We start from the raw sequence: 6,411 nt of genomic DNA, 5'->3' as shown, positions 1-6,411 counted from the left end.
GTTAAGTCTCAGCTAATTCTCCATAGAGATCAAGGTGGTATAGGGGAGAGTGTGTCCATAGTGTTAGAGATAAATGTTTACATATATCGTCTTGCTATATCTGTGAATGAAATATCCTTTTGTAAAAGTTCTTTTTAAAAAGTCCTATATGTTTTAATTGATTGTAAGTTCAATTTGAGTAAACTACATAGTGTAGTTACCAAAGATGAGGGAGAGGTTACAGAAGGTAGCATTAATATAATTTTTGGCTGAGTTAATAGAAATGTACTGTCCATAACAAGTAAATGAAGAATTCCATTATGTAGGGACAGACAACATCTTGATTGTATTCAGTTTGGAGAGTGACATTTTAAAATAGACATTGATAAATAGGAAAATATCTACAAGAAGGCAACCAAATGACAAGGATCTGGAAACTTCACTTAATGAAGAATGATGAAAAGAACCAAAGATGTTTTGGATTGGAGAAGAGAAGACTTAAGGGACATATGAAAATTACAAATTGAAATATTTAGAGGATATCACATGGAAGCAGGGTTAGAATTCTGTGTGGTTTTTGAGGGCAGGACTAATGAATAGAAATGACAGGGAAGAAGATTTCAGCTTAATATAAGAAAGATGATGAGGGCTGATTGATTATTACTACGAGGATGATGATGACGATAATCATGAAGAAAACCATGGTACTTACTTTACTTGGCTATTGTGAAGACAATTCTTTGTCAGGTATAAGGTACTATATAAATGTTATCTATTACTGTTGTTGCAGTAATCAACCTCATGGATTTATGGTAAGGAAATCCTTCTTTAAAGTACTATATAAATGTAGTTTACTATAAAAAAATGATGAGCAGGATGCTATGAGAAAAACCTGGAAAGACCTACATGGGCTGATGCAGAGAAAAATAAACTGTATACAAAATAACAGCAATATTCACAGCTGTGAATTTCTTGGTTATTTTCAGCAGTGCAATGATCCAAGACAACTCTGAAAGACTTCTGAAAAAAAGAGAGAAAGAACTGATGGTATCTGAATACAGATTGAGGCATAATTGTTTTTGTTAGTTCCTTTATCTGAAGTTTTGGTTTTATCTGTTTTCTTTTACAACCTGGCTAATGTGGAAATGTTTTGCATGACTACTCATGTATAACTTTAAAATAAAAAAAGAAAGAAGAATTTTCTAGCAAATCAGTCTTGTCCTTAAATAAAATGGAATGTATCATAGAAAGCTCCCCATCACAGGAAGGATTCCAGTAGAGATTGAATAATTATCTGTAAGGGAAATTGTAAAGAGGAAAATAGTAGCACATAGAGGACATCTGGACCAGGACCCCCCTCATTTTACAGAGGTTAAGTGACCTGTACAAGGTCTCACAGGTACAAGGTAAGCTTCAGAAAGGGGATTTTAACATTAAGTCCTCTGAGTTCAGGAACTATGCTTTTATCACCGTAACACACTTTGAATGAAGGGTTGGCCTAAATGACTTAGAATTAAAGAATCATCATTTTCTTAAGATTAGGAAAGGACCCTAGATATCCAGGTGAAACCCAACATTTCAGATATGAGCAAACCAAGGCAAAATGATATTAAACCTAGGGCATACAGCTAGTAAGTGGCACAGCATGGACTCCAACCCAGGCCTTCTGATTCAAAATGCAATGCCCTTGCTATTTTTTGTGGTTTCTGTTTAAGTTCAAGGTTCTGTGACTTTACACCCCTAGAACACACAGTCTGACCTCAAAACCCATTCAGTTTAATATTCAAGTGGACCCTTGGACCTTTGTTACTAGATATGTATTGAATGAATGGCTCAGATCACTCTGAATAAACATCATGGTTCAAAGAAAATAATGAGATTTACTATTATTCATGATGGCTTACTAGAATGTTAAAGCATGCCAACAGTTAAATGTACCAATAGAAAAATCTAGAATGTCATAGAATTGTGAAATTATAGATTTAGAGTGGAAAGGGCACTAAGAATTCACCTAGTCCAACCCTGCTTCCTTTTATAATTAGGCGGGGGAAAACCTGAAATCTAGAGAAGGTAAGTGACTACTTCATGGTCATTCAGGTAGTAAGTGGCAGGAATCAAACCCAGGTCCTCTGGCTCCCAATCCAACACTCTTTCCACTATAACACTTTGCCTCAATTTTATTCAACAAACATCTATCAAGTGGCTTCCATGAGCCTGGTATTATGCTCAGCACTGGGGATACAAAGACAAAAAATAAAACAGTCCCTGCCCTCAAGGTGTTTAAATTCTAATGAAATGATACAACATGCAACCAGATAAGTAAATACAAAGTATATAGTTATCCAAAGTAATTTCAAGAGGAAAAGAACATTAATAATAATTGGATTATGGAAGATTTTAAATGGTAGACTTAAGTATTTTATCCTAAAAAGAGTCACTGAAGATTTTTGCATAGGAGAGTGGCATGGTCATATCCTTTTTTTTGGTTTTTTTTTGGTTTTTGGTTTTTGGTGAGGCGATTGGGGTAAAGTGACTTGCCCAGGGTCACACAGCTATTAAGTGTTAAGTGTCTGAGGCCATATTTGAACTCAGGTCCTCTTGAATCCAGAACTGGTGTGCTATCCACTGAGTCACCTAGCTGCCCCTGGCATGGTCATATCTTGGTTTGAGAAATATCATTTTGGAAGCTGGGTGGGGAATGGCTTAGATGAAGAAATGACCAGAAAGATAAGAAACCTCTGGTCCAAAGGCCAAATTGGTGCTTTGTTTGATTTCATATGATGGAAGAGGTGATATTACTCCGTCCATCATAAGAGTACAAATAATTTTCCCCCCAACAGGCTACTATGATGTTCAGATCATAGAGATACCATGTTGATATCTATCTATAGTAAGTGTCTGGACTTTCAAAACACCTGCAAGGAGCAGAGCTTTAGAAGCAGTGACGTATCAATCATGCATCAAAGCTATCTATCGATGCAAGGCTTCCTCATCACAGACTAAGCCCTTACTCTAACACTGACCCTTTGCCACATAGAAATCACAGCAAGCATTGTCATAAGATATCAATCATCTACAGAGGAGATACAAAGAAGTTCAGTCATTTCAATCATGTCCAACTCTTCATGACCCCATATGGGGTTTTCTTGGCAGAGATACTGGTAGAGATCGTTTACCATTTCCCTCTCTAGCTCATTTTATAGGAACTGAGGACAATGGGGTGAAGTGACTTGCCCAGGGTGACACAGCTAGTGTCTGAGGCCAAATTGGAACTCACTAGGCTGAGTCTTCCTGACTCCAAGCCCAGCACTCTATCCACTATGCTACCTCACTGCCTTGGAGACACAAAAGATAGCATGTCAGTCAGGGAATGTTCTTAGAAAACTCAAATGATAGAATAGCATCCTTCCCATACATACCCTAAAAGTTCACCATAGTATAGAACATTGAAAAGTATAGAATTTCGTGAACTTGATTAAATCCAATAAGAGTCTTTCTTCCTTAAATCCTGATAAATCATCCTGGTTATGGTATCTCAACCTGCTAACAATGATATGACAATGTCAGTCAGGTGAAAACTTTACAATAACTATTTCCCATGGTGTATAAGCTTCTCTGCCCTCATAAGAGATTGAATAGAATATAAATAATATGCACAGAAACACCACCAATGAACAACTCATCTCTCTATCCACTAGGCTGCTCTAGAAATAGAGATGGGATCCCATTAAGTTAAAAAGCCCCTGAAAAGCTGTGAAAGGTGAGCAGTGAATTAACTTTCCAAAGGGTACTAGTAAGAGATGATGACACTCAGTTCAAGTAAATAACAAGACCTAACATACTAAGTGTGCCCAGTGATGTATGAATTTTTCTTGTCCTCAGTCTTCATTGCCCCACTTCAGTTCTTGCACAAACTCAAGATCATGACTAGTTCACATACCTTATGATATGACAGAGAAAAGGCAAGGGGTATACACAGACAAATGGATCATTTATAGTAAGCCAACCAAATTGCAACAGAGACCAATGGGGAATCAAAGTCAGACATATACTAAGACTTGAAGAATGCCAACAAGAAGTTGAGACACTTGGAGGGGCAAAGGTAAGGCCTTTAACTTCCCTTTTTCCTTCTTCCAAAGGGATAGAAAGTACTGAAGTTGCTAGAGATTCAAGAGTCCCTTCCCCTTCATCACCTCTACCTTCTGAGGAACTTCCTCCTGACATACTACTGCCCTATAGTTGCTATGAATCAATAATTTGAAGTGAAAATTTGGTTTGCAATTCTGTTGAGACAATAGTTTTCTCCTTCAACATTTTTATTAAGTTTCTCATTTCAACCTGGTCTCCATTGGTCTATGTATCTATTTTTGTTTTTGTTTTGGGGGTTTTTTTGGGCAAAGACTCTTTATTCTGATATGCCAGGAGTGGAGAAACATGGTCACTATGGAGGGTCAAGGGAAATCACTGGAGGTCAGGCAGAATGGGTAGAGGGGTGTAAAGCACTTATCATGCCATAACAGCTTCTTCACTTGGAAGACAAGTGTTGAGAGTCAAGACCAAGGTCTGGTGCTTCAGCATACTGTGGACATTGAGGCCAACTGCTGCCACCAATTTGATGGCCTTCAGGTTGGATACAGCAGAAATTATGTTCTGGGTCATCTCCTCATCCACATCAACAAGGAAGATGGAGTCACCCCAACATTAGTGTCAAACCAGGTCTAACAAGTATCTTGGGTCGGAGGTTGACAGCTCCAAAGAATCTGCCACATGAAGGTCATCCTGCATTAGCCTGATTGCCAGGGCCACCTTGAGGCCTGGCACTTGAACCTTCATGGGCAACATATAGTAGTAGCTAGTTGGACCCCATGGAGCATGGGCAATACCAACTCCCCTCCAGATCGCAGAACAGATGCTCCCATGCCAAGCCTGGCCTGAGCCTTTCTGCCAACACGGCTTTCTTCCACCACCTCTCACCTCTGACTGTGTCTTGGTCTTGGCATAACTAATTCGCTTGAAGTTCTTTTGCCACATGGCAGCCTCATGTAGAATACCCAACAGGGGTGAACTGGAAAACACATTGGGGTGCAGGTCAGCCAGGCCCAAGCACGTTTCCTCATGGCCCGGAAGGGATTCCACCTAGGCTTGTACCAGAGTCCAGTGCATGGGAATCAGGAGCTCACAGTGGTGGAGCAAGGGAACATCGGCAGGGGTTGGGGGTCCTGTAGTCAATGCATGCTCTTGGCCTTCGAGGTCTCCACCAGTCAGCACAGATAGAGCCCTTCATGTGGGGTTTAGGCCTGGACTGGGTCCCCAGACCCCCAGGGCTACCCAGATCAGCTGCATAGCCACTACCAGGCTCCCACACCCAGTGAGAGGGCAACTATTATCTATTTTTGTTATGATAATACTGAGATAAGAAATAGCCTTAGGTTTATAACCAAAGCTGTGATTAGCATTTTTTTCTCAAAGAATTACTGCCTTTTTGGTCTCACTATTTAGAGAGGATATTGTACCTCAAATTTACTTCAAGTTGAATGGATTTGGCATTCATTGATTCTGTCCTGATAGCACCAGTGGTAACTGGGAATCTTTACACATCCATCCTTTGAAGAACTATCGTTTTCTAAGTCTCCATCAATGTGTTCATTCTAATTCAACAATCATTTATTAAATACCTACTGTGTGCAAGGGCCTGTGTGCTTATGATATTGCTGTCCTCAGGAACTCACATTTTCTTGGGTGGGAGATAAAACATAAAAACAGATCAATAGTATGTGATCATTTGAAGAGGTAGAAAAAACTAAAAACCAGGGAGAGCAAGAAGGGTTTCTGATAGGAGGTGCACATTAGCTGAGCCTTGAATGGAATCGGAGGCTCTAGACAGTGGAAGTGAGAATATCCCTTCCAAAAAGAAGGGAAAGCCCATTCAAAAGCACCAAGGAAGGAGATAGAGCACGGAATTCAAGGGATGATGGCCTGCAAGCCAATGTGGCTGGAGCACAGAGTGGGTGGAGGGGATCACTAGACAACCAGCTTACAAAGGTAGACTAGAGCCAAACTGAAGGATTTAAATGCAAAGTGGAGGGTTTTGTAGTTTGTTATTCTTGCTGTTGTTCATCCTTGTTCTTAAAGAGGTCCAATGACATCATGAAGCTGATGTCTTGACTTGTGCAAAGTTGTTTTATTCTAAAGGCATAGAGAGGCACTGAAGAGTCTTATTCAGGGAAGTAACTTCATCTAACTTGTGATTGCATCCTCTGCTTTTGGTGGGCATTAGCCTGATTAGAGTGGGGTGCTAGGGTGACAGGTTTCTGGTAGTAGAGGGGACTGACTTGTAGCAAGCATGAGTGCCCTTGTATGCCCTTATTGGGTGGTTGGGCTACATCAGGGATCAGTATTGTGTCCAGAAGGTCACCAAGGACCCACCACAGA

At 40.1% G+C, this 6,411-nt stretch overlaps 1 pseudogene; it reads right to left on the bottom strand.

The window, feature by feature from the left end:
- Positions 1–4,430: 4,430 nt before the first annotated feature.
- Positions 4,431–5,322, bottom strand: LOC122745775 (annotated as a pseudogene).
- Positions 5,323–6,411: the final 1,089 nt, after the last annotated feature.

The sequence above is a fragment of the Dromiciops gliroides genome, chromosome 3 (genome assembly GCF_019393635.1).
Source record: "Dromiciops gliroides isolate mDroGli1 chromosome 3, mDroGli1.pri, whole genome shotgun sequence".
In the NCBI taxonomy this organism is placed as follows: domain Eukaryota; kingdom Metazoa; phylum Chordata; class Mammalia; order Microbiotheria; family Microbiotheriidae; genus Dromiciops; species Dromiciops gliroides.
This window is presented reverse-complemented; position numbering and strand designations above follow the sequence as displayed.